The sequence below is a fragment of the Gymnoscopelus braueri genome (assembly GCF_963280865.1).
Source record: "Gymnoscopelus braueri genome assembly, chromosome: 15".
NCBI lineage: Eukaryota > Metazoa > Chordata > Actinopteri > Myctophiformes > Myctophidae > Gymnoscopelus > Gymnoscopelus braueri.
The window spans coordinates 28274505-28295767 of record NC_137620.1 but is presented as its reverse complement, the minus strand read 5'-3'; the positions used below and the strand labels follow the sequence as shown (position 1 = coordinate 28295767).

At 42.2% G+C, this 21263-nt stretch overlaps 1 pseudogene across 1 annotated transcript in view; it reads right to left on the bottom strand.

Moving 5' to 3' along the window:
* Positions 1 to 18975: 18975 nt before the first annotated feature.
* Positions 18976 to 21263, bottom strand: part of LOC308101464 (lactosylceramide 1,3-N-acetyl-beta-D-glucosaminyltransferase A-like) — a 38169-nt pseudogene continuing 35881 nt past the window's right edge. Inside the window, exon 2 of the transcript in view lies at positions 18976 to 19013. The product of the transcript in view is annotated as a lactosylceramide 1,3-N-acetyl-beta-D-glucosaminyltransferase A-like (transcript). The remainder of the gene's footprint in view (positions 19014 to 21263) is intronic.

Here is a 21263-nt window from a genome sequence, read left to right as displayed (position 1 = left end):
TCAGTTTCGCGAAGCGAAAAAGCGTCTTTTAATTATTCGGAACGAGTCCGAATTTTGCGTATATTCGCATATTCACCGGTGTGTAAGGACCTTTACTCTTAGCCGTATGTAAGAAATTGATGTCATTTTGAGTTTTGTTTTGTAAGACATTTATGTCATTTTGAGTACAAAGGTAACAATAGCCATAGGATGTCAAAAGTAGACATAAGTACATGCATAAGTAGGCCTACATTTCTTTTTTTTGTGTCCTACATCTACCCCCCCCCCACCACCACCCATGGTCCAACATACAACATGCAACATACAGACAATTACAAAACTCAAAAGAAAAATAAATTATAATAAATATAAATTAATCAATTCATCTAGTAATTATGTGGTGGTAGTTGTTTTATTTGTCCTGTATAGCGTCTTTAATTTAGTTATATGTTTAATCATGTTTTGAAAAATATTAAGTCTTTTGGGGGGTCCCTGGTGGGGGTGACGGTCCGCGGCCAAAATACATATCAAATCCTTGGCACGAAAAAGTTTGATAACTGCTGATTTAGAAGGCGTTTTGTAGAATCTGCCTCAGGTCGTAATGGGTTAAAAGTAGAACATAATCATCTAGGGCTGCAAGTATTGATTATTTTCTTTGCGGTTTTTCTATCAATTACTTTTTTAATAAATAAAATATTCGAGAAGCTTATTTTTTTACGGCTGTGTCTGTCTGTCTGGCAAACAGCTGGACTGATCAGCGCCAAACCTTGTATAGCCTGTAGGCCACAGAAGTAACTCCACCCAATTAGTTTCTCACATACAGCATGTTTTATACGTTTATAAAATGTTCTAGTGAAAGTCATCGGGGATAGTTTGATAACGCTGAAATCTTGCCTCTAAATGTTCCATAATCCATACTGCAGAGAAAAGTAAAAGTCCTCAGACAAACAATATAAACATTCTGCACTCTCTCTGTACAGTATCTGGTGCACTGTGGGCATATGCCTACTGGTTGCATTTTGCACCTACTGTACTGTATATAAGCCACAATGTGGACCCCAAAATGTATTATTTTATCTAAGTCAGTGGTTCTCAAACGTTTTCATGTCAAGGACCCCCAAATTGACACTTATTTGCCCACGGGCCCCCATTTGAAAAGATATGTCAGGGACCCCCACACAAGAGAAGATTTTTACGGCTCTAGCAGTGATTCTCAACCATTTTAATTTCAAGGACCCCCCAGTTTGACATGGATTAGGCTACGGACCCCCAATTAATGGCATTTCTATCTCTGGGACCCCAATTTATATTGTAAAATCAATGTTAATTTAACTCAAGAGTGTACAAATGGAACCAAATGGACCCGTCATTTGGTATACTCTCTGAGTTACAGACCCATAAGGGTCCATTTTGTTCCTAACTAGCCATCATTTAGCTGGGGACCCCCTGGAACTCCCTCAAGGACCCCTGGGGGTCCCCGGACCCCACTTTGAGAACCAATGATTTAAGTTTTTTTTATTTTTTTTAGTTCCATTAACTGTTGCACCCCTATTCTCATGTCTCAACCAGCCAAGTGACCATGAAAGCCAACATAACACACCACTGATTGTCTAGGAATGACACGTTTTAGTTTTTGCTTTCGTGATTGCATCCCAAAACTTACACAAAATGTGCCCATGATGACATCAGAGGATTTTCCACTTGGTTCTGGCTGCCCTGCAAAACATTGATTTTCATTACGGCAAAGTTATTAGCAGGCTGTGAAAGTGTGATGTCTACACACGCTCCAGAGACCCCGGGACACATCTCTGTAACACTGTATTATGCAGTCGAATCATGGAAAAGACAATACACAATCACATAACCGTAAGAACCTATTGATCCCCCCGCAAGAGTCCGAATTATAGCTCTTTTATTCACTACTGGAGATTTGTTGGAAGGGCAGCTGCTGTTTTAAGCCTTGTTGATACCAAAGATTTGCGACGAGACGAAAGTATTTTAACTCTTTCACTGCCAGATTAAATAAATAAATGAACATCGTCTATGGTCCCCTTGTCAGCAAAAACGAGCGATTTTACAGTACCTTTGAAAAATCATGAATATTCTCTGTGACCTCCGTCCTCGCGGAGATCGGCTCATTACACCCATGGGGGTGTTGTGGTATAGGGGGAAAATGATCTGCTCGCCGTAATCCATTGCACAGCTGTGGCCTTTTGAATATACGCTTGTTTTTGCCGTAAAGCAAGAGGAACGGAGTACATTTACTCAAGTACTGTACTTTGAGGCACATTTTACTTTAGTGTTTTCAAGTATTTCCAAGTGTACTTGAGTAAAAGCACAAAGGTATCGGCATCAAAATATTCTTAAAGTACCAAAAGTAAAAGTAGTCAGTGTGCAGAATGTCCCATTTCACAAGTTCAACATGTAAAAAAAATATTTAGAAAATAGCCGATCTACAAGCTCACATGCTTTCCCTTAACCCATTAAGAGCCAAGGCCGATTAATGCCTTCTAAATCAGTAATTCTCACACCTTCAAGACTTTGGCACAAAGTGATACGCTGTGCAGCTTGTATATCTGCTATGTTTGAATCGCCAACGCTAAAATAAAAAAATGACAGATGCTTTCCTGGTTTTAAAGGGTTAAGTAAACAAAATGTGCGTACTTCTTCCACCACAGATAAAAGCACCTGCATCACAGTGTAAGGATGAATTACTCTGCAGACACTCATGTCTGTGTACAGTACACTGACTGTACATTACTAGGGTCCACTTATTAAAGAGCAGATTGTGGCCAGGGGCGACATTCACAAAGTCAGCTGATGGACATCACAGCGTTTCTCATTAGCCGCTTCCCCCATGGCTCTCTCCGTGGTACAGGACGGTGCTCCGGGGGGATCGAACAGGTGACCTTGCCGTTACTGGCCTGCACCTCCATTCACTATATGCCCTCACCCCCCCCCCCCCCCCCATGCTGAAGTGGCGGTTCTGCAGCTGCACAGTAGCAGTGGTGGAAAGTAACTAGGTACATGTACTCAAGTACTGTACTTAAGTATAATGTTGAGGTATTTTTAGTTTACTTATACTATATACTAAATGCTACGTATTTCCAATGTTCAATGTACTTTTACTCCACTACATCTCAGAGGCAAATATTAGACTTTTACTGCACTACAATTATTTACTATAACTAGTTACTAGTTACTTTGTAGATTTAAATCACAACATTTTGCAAAATGACTACTTCTACTTTAATTTAAGTATATTTCGATGCCAATACTTTTGTACTTTTATTCAATACAATTTTGGATACAGGACTTCTAATAAGAGAAGAGAAGTATGTCTACATTGTGGTATTGACACTTTTACTTAAGTAAAAATGGAGTAAAAAAGTAAAAAGCACTTCTTCCATCACAGGTAGAGAGAGAGAGAGTGGAGGGCACTCAGATATAAATGTGAGAGAGAGAGAGCTAGAGAGGTGAGATGTGAATGAAATTGCCGGCAGCGATGGATCCCCCATCGCAGGCGCAGAACTCCTTCCACATGCCCCCCTGCCCCCCCCATACACACACCCCATAAATAAAACAACTTCTCCAAGCTGCCATGCTTCAGCTCCTCTCCGACCATGAGGAGCGACCGCGAGAAGAATGGATGAGAGGCGAGGAAAAAACAACCCAAAAAAAAAGAGAGAGAGAGAGAGAGAAAAAAGAACAAAGCGCTTTGATCAAGAGCAAAATACCTTTCATTTTCTTTTATCTTTGAGCTGAATTGATTTTCATGGCGTCCGTAACCTTCTGTAACATTGAACTTTGTGGGGGAAGGACCTTGAGAAACCAGAGTAGTAGTAGGCCATGGAAAAGCCCACAACGCTTTTTATTTTTTCTTATTGTTTTTATGACTCCTCCACCACTATCTCTCTCCAGCTTCTCATTTACCTGTTTACTTTACTCTCGCCTTGTGTCCCCCAGGGGCAGTTGGTGGAAAGTAACTAAGTACATTTACTCAAGTACTGTACTTATAAGTACAATTTGTAGGTACTTTTACTTAACCGGAGTATTTTCAATCGTCTATACTATTACTTCTATACTCCACTACATCTCAGAGGCGAATATTGTACTTTTACTCCACTACAATTATTTAAAAACTTTAGTCACTAGTTACTTTGCAGATTTAAATGTATTACATTATAAAACATACATTAACCACTTTAGCCCTATTTTATACCTATAGGCTATTTGAAAATATCCGATCTACAAGCTCACAACGCGTCGCGGTTCTCTAAGTACATTTTGATACCAATACTTTTGTACTTTTACTCAAGTAAATTTAGAATTCCGGACTTTAACTTGTAACAGAGTACTTCTACATTGCAGTATTTTACTTAAGTAAAACATTTGAGTTCTTTTCCCATCACTGCCCATGGGGGTCTGTACTAAGCCTCCACCTTGTCCCTCTGCTAGCTCTGCACCAAATAACTTGGCTGAAAACGGCCGATCTAGAGGCTCACAACACGTCGCAATTTCTGCTGAATGTTCCTGCCCCCAGAATACAGGGACGCTGAGAGGCTCTTAATAACCCCCCATGGGCGAGATGCTAATTCCTCCCCAAAGGGGGGGGTCCTGGACTCTCTGCTCGCCTCGGTGAGTTCCGTCTGCCGACGCCGCGGTTCTGGACGCGTTCCACAGCGCGGCGTATCACTTCTTTTCGCTCCGCAGTGTGTGATTGAGCAGCTAGGCTGATTTTACACGCCGCATAAAACAAATCCTGCCCGCGTGCACGATGACGCAAACGGGCAAAGACCGGGCCCCCGTTTGTTAGTTAAGCAGGCACACACAGGTGTCTCCTCCGCCTCTCAGTGCCGCGTTTCTGCTCTTTCACAGAACACTAATGGGAGAGGGGGGGGGGGGGTGGGGGGGGTGGACGGGGGGATGGGGGGGGCAGCATGCCCAGCCATCTGTGAAGGACAAGGGAACCTTTTGGCCGAGACAAATCGCTTTGGAGCAGGAATGGAGCCTCCCCTCCTATACCTCACTGCCCCCCCTCTATGTCTCGTGCGCGTGGCGCACACACACACACACCATCTCTTTCTCTCCTGGGTGTGTGTGGGTGTGTGTGTGTGGGGGGGGGGGGTTAGGCATCTGTATTGAGTCCACAGCACCGGCTGCCCCGAAAAATCCTCAGTGCCCATTTCACCCGGGCAGAGCAGTGCATGGAAGCATAGGACCCGCGCGGGTCCTATGCTTCCACGCACTGCTCTGCCCGGGTGAAACCGGCACTCAGGATTGCCGCAGCGCTGCTCCTCTTCTTCATCTTCTTCTTTCTGTTCCAACATAGGAGCCAGCCAACTGAGCCAGCGGTCTAATCCCCCCCCCACCACCACCCCCTCCTCCACCAGCCAGCCAGCCAGCCAGCACCACATGCCCGCTCTGCCAATTTCCAATTATACCCATAAAAAAAAGTACCCCCATTTATCCCAAACGGGGGAGCTTTATGAGGAGGGCCTCCGTGACCCGACGACCACCCGATATAAGAACAGGGCCGTAAATGGTGGGATGGGGGGGTTACTGTCCCGGATTACGAGACGGTGCGTGCTATAAGGAAAGGTATAGGGAGGTTTCCCGCTGCCGTCGGCAATGGGCGTTTATATACCGGTTTATACCGCCTGACAGGATATACAGCAGAGACACATGAGAGAGAGAGGACCGGGGGAAGTTTGACCCAGAAAAAAACTGCGGATTAAACATGAAAAGACTTACGGAGTCCAGTCTTTTGACTGGCAGGTTAACCCTTTAAGACCGGGAAAGCATCGTTTGTGTCGTTTGAAGATTTTTTGGGGGGCTATTCAAAAATAGCAGATATACAAGCTCATAGCGCGGCACCGAGTGCCGCGCCATGAGCTTGTAGATCTGCTATTTTTGAGAAGTTGTGAAACTTTGTGCAAATCTTAGATTTTATTAGATTTTTTAAAGCGAACATTTTGTGAAATATTTTGTTCCAGGGTCCCCCCGGAAGCAAAGATTTGAGTTACAAATGATCGCTTTAAAAAGTATATATTCAAAGATTTGCACACATTTTCAAGATTTTTCAAAAAAGTAGCAGATCTACAAGCTTGAGTGCCGCGCCATGAGCTTGTATATCTGCAATTTTTTCGAATAGCCAAAGAAATCAAAAAACGACACACGGACGCGTTCCCGGGTCTTAACGGGTTAATCAAAATGTGGGCCACTGAACCACAGTGGACGCCCCCGTCTCTAAAACGACAAGCGGCTGGCGCGTCACAAAAGAGACGGGCCCCAATTATTTGTTGGTAATCCCTTCGCTGTGTGGGGCCCTAATCTTTCAAAGTGCACCAACCCGAGGAGTGCATCATCTCAGCCGAGGAGCTGATTGGTATTATCGGGGGGGTGTCACGAGCCAGTAAATGTGTCTGTATGAAATAATACTGTAGTTCTCTCTCTCTCTCTGTTTCTGAGCCAGCGTGATGTGACATGTCTATTGAAAAAGGGACGATTTACAATTCCAAATGTTTTGAATTTTATGCCTCAGTGTTCTAGAGAGTCATTCCCGGAGAAGCTGTCAGAGCCCCCCCTTAACCCATTAAGACCTGAGAAGATTCTAGAAATGTCTTCTAAATCCTAAACAAAATTTGAAAGAAAAACCCACATTTTTTTTCCTCGATTTTTCAAAAATAGCAGATCTACAAGTTCATATCGCGGCACTCGGTGCCGCGATATGAGCTTGTATATCTGCTATTTTTGAATAGCCAAAGGCATCTAAAGTGACACAGAAGCGTTCCAGGTATCAATGGGTTAACCCCCCCAAATGAAGCACTGATCAGAAGCTGTGACCGCAGCTGTTTTCACATGAGTAAAAAGGCGCGCGCGTGCGGGGGCAGTGGGATAACATTGGATTTATAATTCCCATCTTCTATAACCCTTTTAGACCGGGAACGCATCTGTGTCATTTTAAGATCTTTGGCTATTCAAAAAATATGCAGATATACAAGCTCATAGTGCGGCGCTATGAGGTTGTAGATCTGCTATTTATTTTTTTTATCCTGAAAATGTGTGCAAATCTTTGAATAAATATTTTTTTAAGCGAACATTTGTAACTCAAATCTTTGCTCCTGGGGGTCCCTGGAACAACATATTTTGAGATGAGGGTCCGCGGCCAAATACATATCATTTTGGGGGGTCCTTGACATGAAAACGTTTTTTTTCAACCACAAAAAACTGCTCCCCCAGAAGCAAAGATTTGAGTTACAAATTTTCGCTTTAAAAATATATAAATATATATTCAAAGATTTGCACACATTTTCACGATCTTTCACAAATAGCAAATCTACAAGCTCATAGCACGGCACTCGGTGCTATGAGCTTGTAGATCTGCTATTTTTGAATAGCCAAAGAAATCAGAAAATGACACAGATGCGTTCCTGGTCTTAATGGGATAAACAGGGCCAGTATACTGTAAATGGAGACAAGCTATTAGCGCCACTTGCCTTTTCAGAGGGAAAGAGTTTGCTGATGTGTGGTTTCATCTATTTGTGTGTGTGTGTGTGTGTGTGTGTGTGTGTGTGTGTGTGTGTGTGTGTGTGTGTGTGTGTGTGTGTGTGTGTGTGTGTGTGTGTGTGTGTGTGTGTGTGTGTGTGTGTGTGTGTGTGTGTGTGTGTGTGTGTGTGTGTGTGTGGCAATCACATGGCTTCTTCTAATGTCCCGAATGACCTTTCTAAATAAAGCCCCGGTAGGATGAGTTGTCCCCCTCCTCGTCCCTCTATACATCGCGGAGGCACCGAGGCTTGAAGTATATGTTTGCCATGCCTGCATTACACCTTTGAATGGGGCAGTCAGTCAAAATAACACCCTGCATCAAATGTCACCGTTTAGCTCTGTGTAATAGGCTAGCTGCCTGTAATAGGCTAGCTGCCTGTAATAGGCTAGCTGCCTGTAATAGGCTAGCTGCCTGTAATAGGCTAGCTGCCTCTGAAATTAATAGGTCCTCAAGCTCGTCAATGTGTCTTCAAAACGACCGGAGCTGGAGAACGTATAAGCAGGCACAATCGTGCACGTGCGCACGCATGCACGTCCCTTTTAAGCACACTCACTTCCAGTGGTGTAAAGTAACTAAGTGCGTGTACTCAAGTACAATGTTGAGGTATTTTTCCCTTTCTTCAGTATTTACTTAATATTTTACTTCTTACATCTCAGAGGAAAATACTTTTACTCCGCTACTTTAGTTACTAGTTACTTTGTAGATTTTGATTATTACAAAACACACTATAACCACTTCAGCCGTAATATATATTTCGTCCATTTGAAAATAGCAGATCTACAAGTTCACAATGTGTCGCATCGCGACACATTGTGAGCTTGTAGATCGGGTATTTTCAAAATATGTTTTATACATTCTGCACAATGGCTACTTTTACTTTTGTTATGTTAAGTCTATTTTGATGCGGATACCTTTGTACTTTTACTCAAGTACATTTTGAATACGGGACTTCTACTTATAACAGAGTATATCTACATTGCACTATTGATACTTTTACTTAAGCAAAACATGCGAGTACTTTTTCCATCACTGCTCACTTCCTATCAGTGTAAGATTCAGTTAAACGTTCTATGACAACAGTTTGATGCATGCTTTATTTCTGTGGGCTCATGAGCGGGTGGGGTGGGTGGAAGGGTGGGGTGGGGGTAAAGTCTATGTCTGGCAGGATAAGGGGAGATGAAAAGATACCACCATGAAGTGCTGAGTCTTCTGCCTCTGGGAAGGCCGCTAGGCTCCCATCATACACTTATCCTGCTCATTTCCATCAGCACACACACCATGTGATAGTAACACAATAAATTCACTATCGCAGTGGTTCTCAAACTTTTTTATTTTACGTGCTGCAGGCCGCACAACTCTTAGTCACGATGCAAAAAAAATATTTATAAGGTACATAAAACCAACGTTTTGACAATAGTCTTCCTCAGGAACGCTGAGGAAGACTATTGTCGAAACGTTGGTTTTCATCCTTTCTCAACATTATTACCTGCCGTGGTCAGCACCTCGTCAACACTGGTGTGCGCTCCCTCCTCCCTTGTGTTTGCCTTATTTCAAGGACCGCCATAACTTTGTGGGTATACAGAATGTATATGTACACTCACAGAGTTACAGAATTGTATAAGGGTCCATTTGGAACCCCCCAAGGAACACTGAGGGCCCTGGAATAACCACAGGGATATTGTACTACACAAAATTGGACTAAAAACAACCTTGACGCATATTCAAACACAAAGACCAACATTTTTCCAGTCCCCAGGTGCGACAGAAAGTGAAAACAGTGCTGACAAAACAAGTATTTCACAGAGTACTGTAACTAATGCATATATTTAGCATCTGTCTAGTGCATTGGTTCTCACAATCATTTTAACCACTTTATCCATCTTTTATACTTAGGCCATTTAAAAAATAGTAGATATATAAGATCATGATCTTGTAGATCTGCTATTTTTGAACAATCTCGAAAATGTGCACAAATCTTTAAATCTTTATTTTTTTTAAAGTCGAACATTTTTCCCTATAATTTTTATCCCACGATTTTGTAACCCATATTTTTTCACCCAGTGCCAATTGCCTATGTAATCCTGGGGAGAGCCCAAGCTGAAACTCATGCCTCCTTCAATGCATGAGGAACAAGCAGGCCGCTTCTTATCACCCGACATGGGGGAGTTTCCCTGGTTAGACGTAGCGCGTGGAAGGAACACGTTATTCCAACCAGTTCCTTTCCCCTCCATCAGGCGCCCTGGCTGACCAGGGGGAGGCAGTATAGTGACCAGGATTACTGCATGTTTTTGTGAGGGCATTAACTACCCTAGGAGACACGGGGAGAACATGCAAAAAACATTTTTAACACAAATCTTTGCTTCTGGGGGTCCCTGGCACATATTTTCAGATGGGGGTCCGCAGCCTAATACATATCAATTTGGGGCTCCTTATGACACGAAAAAGTTTGAGAACCACTGGTCTAGCGGTATACACAACACACCTAGTATCTATAAGACTATAGTGCCTATCTAAAGACACGTTAACAACAGCAAGAGTTTTAGTTATGTTCAGTAATGGTATGCATGCACAAACAGAGGAGATGCTATTAGCAACGCATGTTCACGGGTCACTGGGAAAACGCAGCATCTGCCCTCGCCACCTCCACTGCCTTCCTTCTCCCATACACACACAATTCAATGAAATGTTAATGGATGCTAATGAAATGGCTAATTGTGGATTCGGGGCAGCCATGCGAAAACTCCCCTCTCTGGGCTTTTTGCTGTTCATCGTTTACCAGCAGCACAAACTCCTTTTGGGAGTTTTTTTTGACAGGGAGAAGAAAAAAAAAATGCGATATTAACCCATTAAGACCGGGAACGCACCTGTGTCATTTTTTTATTTCTTTGGGCTATTTAGCTTGTAGATCTGCTATTTTTGAAAGATTGTGAAAATGTGTGCAAATCTTTAAAGATTTTTTTTACTCAAATCTTTGCTTCTGGAGATTCTACAAATGTCTTCTAAATCTTAACAGTTTAAAAAAAAAAAAACGTATGTTGCTATAATATCAGTGGTTCTCAAACTTTTTCATGGCAAGGACCCCCAAAATGATATGAATTTTGCCACGGACCCCCATATCAAAATGTGTTGTTCCAGGGACCCCTCAGAAGCAAAGATCTGAGTAAAAAATATTCGCAAAGATTTGCACATATTTTCACGATTTTTCAAAAAAAGAAATGAAGGAAATCTAAAAAATGACACAGATGCGTCCCTGGTCTTAATGGATTAAAAAAAGCTTAAAATTAAAAATAATTAAACAACTGCTATGCACATGCAGAACACGTGGGGGTACAGTAAGTAGACTGCCGTGCTCCGCTGTGATTCGCAGCGGTCCAGGGGTGACATTCCTTAGCATTCTGTCCTGCAGCCATCACGTTTTTTTTTGCACTGGAACTTTTCGGCCTGTGAGATTGAAGGTTAGTTTTCAGTAAGCTGACTGGCGGCGATGCTATTTTATTTATTATTTTATCGTGCGCACGCACACACACACACACACAGACACACACACACACACACACACACACACACACACACACACACACGTTTGTAATGCTATACTTTTGAGGACATCGGCACTTTAGAAAGTAGCAGACAAATAGCCACTCGACAAGCTCACGTCACGTTGCAGGCATAACGCTAAACCTAACCTCTAAACGCCTCATCCTAACCTCAACCTGAAAGTGTACCTATACATTTTTTTTAACTATGAGTCCTCACAATATAAAGGATTCAAATTATACTATACTTTGGGGACTTTGGGCCCTCACAAGTACAGTAATACACACACACACACACACACACACACACACACACACACACACACACACACACACACACACACACACACACACACGCACACACACACAGCTACCTCTAAAGGAGTCTTTCTTGTCAGTCCCTGGCAGGAGAGAGCCGCTGAGGCCCAGCAAAGCTGAGAAAAGCCAGGGGCTCTCTTTATCTCTCGGCCTGTGAGCCCAGAGTGGTTCCGGGCAGTGATTAGCGAGGCAGATCCCACATGGGTCAAACCCCCTTTTTCGCTGGAGGAGATCAGCAAAGGAGATTTGGAGGCATCTGGGCACCTTTTTGTAGTGTAGGAGCGTGTGAGTGACAAGGCATGGTGTGGGGGAGAGACGGGTAGAATGGAAATAGGAGGGAGAGAGAGAGAGAGGGAAAGAGAGATTGGAATCGATGGTGGTTTCTAGCGCGGCTGTGCTCAGGGAATGGTAGAGTCTGTTATGCTGGTTCTGGGGGAAAACATAATTTGCCTGTTTTTTTCTCCGGAACAAGGGTTAATCCATTGAGACCGGCAACGCATCTGTGTCATTTTAAGATTTATTTGGCAATTCAAAAATAGCAGATCTGCAAGGTCATAGCACGGCACTCGGTGCCGCGCTATGACCTTGTAAATCTGCTATTTTTGAGAAATCATGAAAATGTGTGCAAATCTTTGAATATATATATTTTTAAAGCGAACATTTGTAACTCAAATCTTTGCTTCTGGGGGATTCTACGAATGTCATCTAACATAAACCCCCCCAACTCAAAATATTTTCTTCCCCCCACTGAAGCAAAGATTTGAGTCAAAACTTAAAAGTGTATATATATTTGCACACATTTTCACGATTTCTTAAAAAAAAAAAAGCAGATCTACAAGCTCATATCTGCTATTATCAGTGGTTCTCACACTTTTTCCATGTCAAGGACCACCCAACATTTGATCGCGGACCCCCATCTCAAAATATTTTGTTCCAGGGACCCCCCCCCCCTCCCAGAAGCAAAGATTTGCACACATTTTCAAAAATAGCAGATATACAAACTCTATGAGCTTGTATCTGCTATTTTTGAATAGCCAAAGAAATCAAAAAAATGACACACAGATGCGTTCCCGGTCTCAATGGGTTAAAAGTATAGCGCAGTGTCCTTGGAACAGGAGTCCGGGGATACAAAATATGGAGTGGACTGTGTTATTATCGTATATAACATATAAAATGGAGTGTATAGGGAGTGGGACAGTTCTGGCTTTGGTCCATGTCCTCATTCCAGTCTTGTGTGTCGCTCTGTTAACCTGCAAGGTCACCAGAGAGTGTCAACTCTCTCACCGCATATAGTCCATCTTCCTGGGGGTAAAAAAAGACCATTTATAACCAATATAGCGGTTTTCTTTTATAGTTATTGGTCCCTTCTGAACTCTCAACATCTCTGCCAAGCTTTAGAATGTGACTCGTGTGTGTTATCCTGTTTTAGAAACGTCAAGCAAAAATGTGTCACGGTTAAGACCACTATGCTGGCAAAAAGAACAGGAGTGTGGGGCATCTGTGTGTGTTATTATGCACTGGATGCAGGGCTGTATTAGCCATTGGGCCGCCGTGGTCTAGGGGCCCTTGGCTCTCAGGGGCCCTTCGGGGGAACTGGGCCGTGCGGCCATCGACAATTTACAAAAATGAAATGTATAGGTTAATCAAATATCTAATGTGTGGGCCCCTCCTCTGGAGTTACAGCAGTGGTTCTCGCTGGGTTTGAGGCCCTGACGAGGGCTCCTGGGACCCTCCAAGGGCTCTTGGGGTCCTCCCATATATGATGGAATATGATTAAGGATTTCATATCATATATCATCATGGTGTGTATGACGTGTGTACAGTATGTGTGTTTGACGTTTTTGCCAAAAAAAATAAATACAAAATTGCCGTGCAGGAGTTAATCCGCCCCTGACTCGTTGCCAGATATGAGATATGCAAGCTTCCGGGAGTAACTGATCGTGTGTCCTGTTTAGAAACAAGTATTAAGGAAAGACCTGTGGGCGATTGTCTTCATCCCACATAGGTACTGTACAGTGCATAGCAGTGGTGGAAAGTAACTAAGTACATGTACTCAAGTACTGTACTTAATTAACTCATTGAGTGCCAGAACTGCCAGAATTATATAGAAATATGTTGTCCCAGTGCCAGAGTTTTTTTCAAAGTAAAAAGTGCTTAGGAAGCGAGATACAGCCTTTTTCAGTTATACGTTAAACAAGGAGTGGATGGAGCTGCAAATCTTCTTTTTTTTTTAATTATTATTTTTTCAAAAACACGTCTGTACTTCTGTGTTTGTACTTCATTTGAGTATTTCTAATTTCCAATACTTTTACTTCTACTCCACTACATCTCAGAGGCACATATTATACTTTTACTCCACTGCAATTATTTGAAAACTTTAGTTACTATAGATTAAGATTATTATTACAAAACATACATTAACCACTTCAGCCCTATATACATATCGGCCATTTGAAAATAGCAGATCTACAAGCTATTTTCAAAAGAGTGTTATACATTGAAATGGGACATTCTGCATAATGACTACTTTTGGTATTTAAAGTACATTTTGATACCAATACTTTTGTACTTTTACAACATTTTTTATTCCAGACTTTTACTTGTAACGGAGTATTTCTGCATTGCAGTATTGACACTTTTACTTAAGTAAAAAATGTGAGTACTTTTTCCACCACTGGTACATAGTACAGTATAGATTCTCTATTAGAATGTGTACTGCATCGCATGAGGGGTAAAAGCCTGAATGGTGGAGACGGACCTTTCTGGCCCTCACCCCGATATTCACTTTACAACTTGCTTCCTGGCCAGGGCTGATATTTCCCTCTTGGCTTACATTCATTACAGTTCCAAACTCGCTGAATAATCTTTTCGTAATGATGTGGATCTTTTTTTTGAAGATGTAAATCGAATCTAAGCAGGTCAAATCTCAGTTTGCATATTAATTTGTTGGCTTGTGGGGGGATATTGGAGGGGTTGTCCACAGGCACAGATTTTTCTGGGAATAATTTATGATTTTTTTCACCGTTTCTCTCTCACTCACATTGCCAAGTCTGCCGCATGACTGCTGTATTAACAAGTGGGGCCAGGCACAACAAACCCCTATCCCCTGTACTGCCTGTAAAGATAACAAATCCACATACTGTACACACATATTGGGCATTGATCCACTTTTGGAAAAACAGTGACCTTGACTTTGACCTTTTGGTCTAGGTAAAAGGTCATGTTGCCACATGAAAGACCACTTGACTTCCTATCTGTCGATATGTCTCTATCTTAAAATCATTTTGAAAATAGCCGATCTACAAGCTTCAACAACGCCTTGCAACGCGAGGCATTTTTCACAATATTTATCTGTGGAACCCAGTCAAACTAAATGTAATGCCTCAACTCCTACATTCCAAGTGTGCTTATCAGGGTGGGTGTCCCCAGTTCTGTTGTGATTATTTTGAAAAGGTGTAGCAGAGGGAGACCCGACCTTTTCAGTCCCTTCATCCACAGCTTCAGACAGTTATTTGCCTCACTATCACACGTTGCTCTACCGTCATCATCAGGAAATCCAATCTCTCCACTTAACCTACTCAAAGGGGTGTGTTGGAATGTGTAATAGGAATAAGATTCAAGGAATGATCTGCGACACAAAAATGTACATTCATTCCCATTTTCTCGTGGCTCTATAGTTCTACGTATGCTGTATGCTTTAAAAGGAGCTGATCCCCCCCAACCCTTTCCCATAGCAATAGAATAGAAAGGTGTTCAATTTACTGAATCATATTAATAATAATAACATTTTTTAAGCACTTACCAAAGCAAGGTTTCAAAGTGCTTTACATAAAACCGAAGAGATCGAATAAAATTCCGCATCAGAATAATAAAACATGCATCAAATAAAAATGTACAGTGAGAAATAAAGCATTAAGAGAGTCAAATAATAATACATTTACTCTTTTATCTTCTTTTTCTAATTACGTTAAGACGTTGGTAATGAAGAAAGTGTTCCATTTCAGCAGGCCTGTCTGCCTTTATGCTAAATGAGTCTGAATCCCCTCGGAGACAATGCATCAGAGGACCAGTGGTGGAAGAAGTACTAAATTGTTTTACTCAAGTAAAAGTATCAATACTGCAATTTAGAAACACTCTGTTACAAGTAAAAGTCCGGCAATAAAAATTTGCTCGAGTAAAAGTACAAAAGTATTCGCATTACATTTTACTTTAAGTATTGAAATTAAAAGTACTCATTATGCAGAATGTCCCATTTCACAAGTTTCTAATTGTATAAAAATGCTTTGCAAATAGCAGATCTACAAGCTCACAATGTGCCGCTTTGCGACGCGTTGTGAGCTTGCAGATCGGCTTTTTTTCATAGGGCTGAAGTAATTAATATGTTTTGTAATAATAATCAAAATCTACAAAATAATAAGTTTTCAAATAATTGGAGTGGAGTAAACGGCACAATATTTGCCTCTGAGATGTAATGGAGTAGAAGTTAAGTATTGGAAACTGCAAATACTACAGTAACTCAAAATTGTATTTAAGCACAGTACTTAAGCACAGTACTTGAGTACATGTACTTAGTTACTTTCCACCATACTGACTGGAGGAGACAGACGGAGAAGGGGATTCAGAGCGAGAGAGAGAGAGAGAGAAAGAGATAGAGAGAGAGAGAGAGAGAGAGCAAAGAGAAGAGGAATCAGAGACTTGCACTCATGCATGTGTTTGATAAAGATAAGTGACGTCCCATCCGCTGGCCCTTAATGAGATCTCTCTCTCTCTCTTTTTTTGTGGCAGCAGGAAGAGAAGATATATGCTGCTCTGTGCTGCACGCTGGGGGAAATGACTGTTGTGTGTGTGTGTGTGTGTGGGGGGGGGGGGGGGGCATGGGGGGGAGGTACTTCATCAAGTCTAATTGCTGCCTTGTACACACGGATCCCAGAGGCCCCTGCTCCTTTTTTGCAGTCACCCAGGACCCTCCTTCTCCTTGCCTTAAACTCTCCGTCTCCTCTCCAGATAGAGCTCCAATTCCCCCCCTCCACCCCTCCTCCACCGTTCTGCCTTTGTTTTTCCCTTTCGGGCCTGTTCTGTCTTTTCTGTGTTGCTGTTTTCTCTCTCTCCTCTGCTGCCTCGATCAGAGCTCTGTATACTCATTCTCTCTCCATCACTGTTTCAGTCTTTTCTTCCTCACTCATCTTCCGCTGCCATTGCCCCCTGTGTGGAACCCCATCCCGCCACACGGCTTCCCTGTTAAACAATGCTGAGGAAGAACAATGTGTTCGCCGGTTTCTCTCGATGCAGTGCCTTGATTAATCAGGGAGGAAACACAATGAGTGTGCTGCTCGTGTTGTCATAAGTCCCCTGTGTTCTCCTTCAACTTTGATAAGTGGTGAAAGTTTTTTTTTTTGTCTACGCTGTGAATTCATTTTCTGGGAAAACGGCGTCGTTAAAATCAAGCACAGATACCAGTGGTAGCCCTTTTGTCTTATTATGTTGTAATATGTTGCAGTACACTTCATTTTTAATCCAGTAAAAAGTCTCAAACAGGACATGTCTATTATCACTTCGAGTGTTAACTAATGGTAATTACATGCTGAAAGTTAGTCACAACAGTTTATTTTTTCAATTCAGAATGATTCAACAAAGGTAAATAGCTGTGCTAAAGCGTAATACCGGCCTGGCTAATCAGTGTTTTGTTATTGTGCTATATTATGGTCCCTTCATGATCAAAGCCTCACACAAATAGCAACTACAATTGATTTTGCATTATTCTTTCCGAAATCATGGCACAAACACCACGACATTATTATTATTCTTGTTTTCCCAGTATGCTAAATTTTAATTGTTTATTTGGTGTTGGTCACTCTGGGTGTTTCCTTGTTTCCTTTTTTTATGTATCTTTATTTATTTGGGCATTTGTGCTCACTTGAACAGGGGCGGTGTGGAGTGGTTAGTGAGCCCGCCTAGGGAGCCAGAGGCCCTGGTTGCCCCAGGTACGATTCCAGGCCACGCCAGCATATGTGTCGATGAAATGAAATTTGTCCCTGAGCAAGACTCTTAACCCCTAATTGCTCACAGGCCCTCATTGGAAACAAGCCCGCAAGGACTTTCATGAACGTCCTGTTAAAAGGAATTATCCTAACAGTATTTAAGTGTGACTGATTAGCCAAAATGTTAGACAGACCCTGATGAAGACCTTCCAGGTCGATACGCCTTGGTCATAACGTGTTGTCTTGCTCTAAATAAATCTATATAAACATGTTTTTTTCACTAAAGACGGAGTGCCTTGGAATTATTTTCTTTGCAAGTCTGCAGTTCACACCTTTTTGGAATCAAGCAGTACTTCTTTGAAACCCCTTTTTTGTTACTACGACATTATTAGTTTCAGAACAAGTGGCACCAGTCTATAGTTCGAGCATCATGATACTGTAAGTCCCAGCTCGTTGCTGTGCGTCCGTCTGTTGGACTTTGCGACTCATCTCGTGTGTTCGCACCGTGGCCGAGAACATGGCAGAGCCACTCGGACAGAAGCGAGTAGCAGATATTAAGCCATTAAGACCGGGAAAGCATCATTTGTGTCATTTTTAAGATTCCTTTGGCTATTCAAAAATGGCAGATATACAAGCTCATAGCGCGGCACCGAGTGCCGCGCCATGAGCTTGTAGATCTGCTATTTTTGAAAAATCGTTTTTTTTTTAAAGCGAACATTTGTAAAATATTTAGTTCCAGGGACCCCCAGAAGCAAAGATTTGAGTTACAAATGTCTGCTTAAAAAAAAAAAAATCAAATATGTGACCGCTTACAGTGGTTTGAGACACAACGGGGCCATGGCAATTTTTCAGGTTTTTACATATTATGAAAGTACAGAGTGCAAGCTTTCATATGATGTATCATTCATTTAAATTGGACAATATTTGAAGAAGATGTGATCATTTTGAACTTGTTGAACCAGAATCCCCAAAGTATAGAAAATGCCCTGGCAAGATTTCTAAATTTCAACACCTCTGGGGCCCTGAAAATGGGTGTGAAAATGGGTGCACACATTTTCAGGATTTAAAAAAAAATAGCAGATCTACAAGCTCATAGCGCTGCACTCTGTGCTGCGCTATGAGCTTTGTATATCAGCTATTTTTGAATAGCCAAAGAAATCTTAAAATGACACAGATGCGTTCCCGGTCTTAATGGGTTAAAACCAATCAGCCAATGTAACATACAGTATAGTTGTAAAAAATGTGGCGCAGTCAGCGGCATAAAAAAAAATGTCAGCCTCAACAATAGAACAACCCGCTGGCACGTTATCCTAAAGCGGCCAACAACAAAAAAAAAAAAAACGACCTTGGCAAAAACGGTCTTGTCGCAGCCATTAAAAAAAAAAGGATGGCGGGAACACTGGCACTCTATCTAAAGCCGCTCCAATAGGGGACCAGTCACGTTGGCAAACTGTGAGTCTGGCGCCGAGCGAGAAACCAGCCCCAAGCCAGCCCAAGCAGCTTGCATGGCACGTCCGGGTAGATACAGCAGCGTTCCTCATCCGGGGCCCATGCAGAAAGCGCCGTGGTTCCCCTTGCCAGCGCCCGGCAGAGCAGCCCCATGTTTCGTAGCAGGTTAGGCGGGCCCCTCCACGGCGGGTTTGTCAGGTGGGACTTGGAGCATGAGAGGGGGAGAGAGAGAGGGGGAAATGGAGGGAGTACATGACTGGATGGGCAAATGGAGGGATCTTCTCTTGTTGGTGCCATGCAGCTGTGACTGTAGATAACGGATGCCAGGGAAAAAAGGGGGCAGGGGGGGGGGGGGGCAGGGGGGGGGGGGCAGACACAGTGGCTTTGTAAAAACCCAGAGATAATCACAACAATGTTCTCTATGAAGGAAGGCCAGTGCAGAATGTAATGATGCAGCCATGTGCTTCAATTGAGTGATATCAAAGGTGTTGGAAGTGAGGAGATTTTTTGTTAAATCAGACCGCGTGTGTGCTTCAGTAACGGCTCTTGTAGAGTGTCTGTGTACCCGTGTATCCACTGCAAGGTAAAGTGATGGCTCATATAGTTAACAATGTGGCTAATCACAAAGAGCCCTTTGAAGAGCACAATCATGTATTTTGCATGGAGCCCTGTGTGTTAGCAACACCAAGCTGATTTTTCAGACTCCTCTGATGTTGCGGTACAGTATTCTGTCAGAAGCTAAATATTGCTCTATAGGGGATTGTGGCCTAATCATTTTAAAATTATAATCAAAAGAATTGGGATAATTGGGTGAATCTTTGAAATTGCCTTTGACCAGAGATTTGGTCTGCATAGTTATAGTTTGGCAAAGACAACTACATTAACTCTGATGATATGCATAAACCTTTCAGCTGTGCAGATAACGTTTTTGTGATGTACCGTTTAAATCTGTGTTCAGGTTAGTCCGGCCTTTTCAGTGTTCAACGGCCACTCGTCAAAGAGTGATGATCTTGAGACTTACCCACTTGAACCCTATATACTTAGTTGACCGGCGTCCCCCAAGGGTCAATACTTGGCCCCCCTTCTTCTTTCCCCACTTACAAATCTCTTTGATGGAAATAGCAGATACAAGCTCACAACACGTTGCGACACGACGCTGTGTGCTTGTAGATCTTCTCTTTTTGCAGAATGTTCACTTACATTTGCCGAATGGTTGCCTATGTTTATATGTCCAGAATAGGGATGCTAGGGTTCCTTTGGTTAAAGGTAGGGTAAGTGATATTTTTGGGTTAAAACTAAAGCTTTTTTGTTAAAATGTTAAAGCTCTAATATTCTGACAGTAATCATTGCTATGGTGTTTATACAATTGGTACACAGACCTGAAAATGCATTTCCTGTTTAATAAAGAGCTGGAGAGACGTGGAGGCTCCTGTCACTGAACAAACACTCTATAGCAATGAGTACTACACGAATATAAAGCTATTTAACACTTATTTTAACCCAGAAAATATCACTTACACTATAATTGGCATGCTGTAATTACTGTATCCCACCTTCATCACTATGAACATCGTTATCGCTAACCTTTTCGTGCATTATCTTTGTCTTTGCTCTCACCATATGGACCTAATCATGATCCTACTCATCGTCGTCCCTAGTTCCATTATTATCCCATATAACACGCATCATTAGCGCTGTGCACATGTTGTATAGTTTGTGCGGCAGTAAGCACATTGTCACGTCAAGTTTTTTTTCTCTCCATATAAATCCAGAACTCTGCACGAAAAGTGGTGTGTGCGTGTGTGTCATTTCTTTCAATTTTTTATGTGCAATTCACACATCTGGTGCTGTGTCCAATTTAATGGGTTGTCTCTCTGCCACACATAAAAGCACAGATGCCGGCTTGGCTACCGGGATGAGACGCATGTCCACAGCATGACCAAACAAACAGAGAGAGAGAGGCAATTAGCCACTGGCCAGCTTCTCCACAGCGGATCCCGCCTACAGTACCTAGCGTAATGAGCAGTGGTGTAAAGTAACTAAGTAAATTTACTTAAGTACTGTACTTAAAGGGATACTTCACTCTCGGGCCGGGGACACATTTAAAAAAAATATTAAAAATAAATGAAAAAAGTTATGGAAAATTCATGGCCCCCTCACGACACGCAGTGTCCTACTAATGTGTGAGGGGGCCATGAATTTTCCATAACTGTTTTCATTTATTTTTAATATTTTTTTTAAATGTGTCCCCGGCCCGAGAGTGAAGTATCCCTTTAAGTACAATTTTGAGTTATTTGTACTTTACTTGAGTAATTCCAATTTCCAATACTTTTACTTCTACTCCACTACATCTCGGATCCAAATATTGTACTTTTACTCCACTACAATTATTTGAAAACTTTAGTTACTTTGTAGATTTTGATTATTATTACAAAACATGCATTAACCACTTCA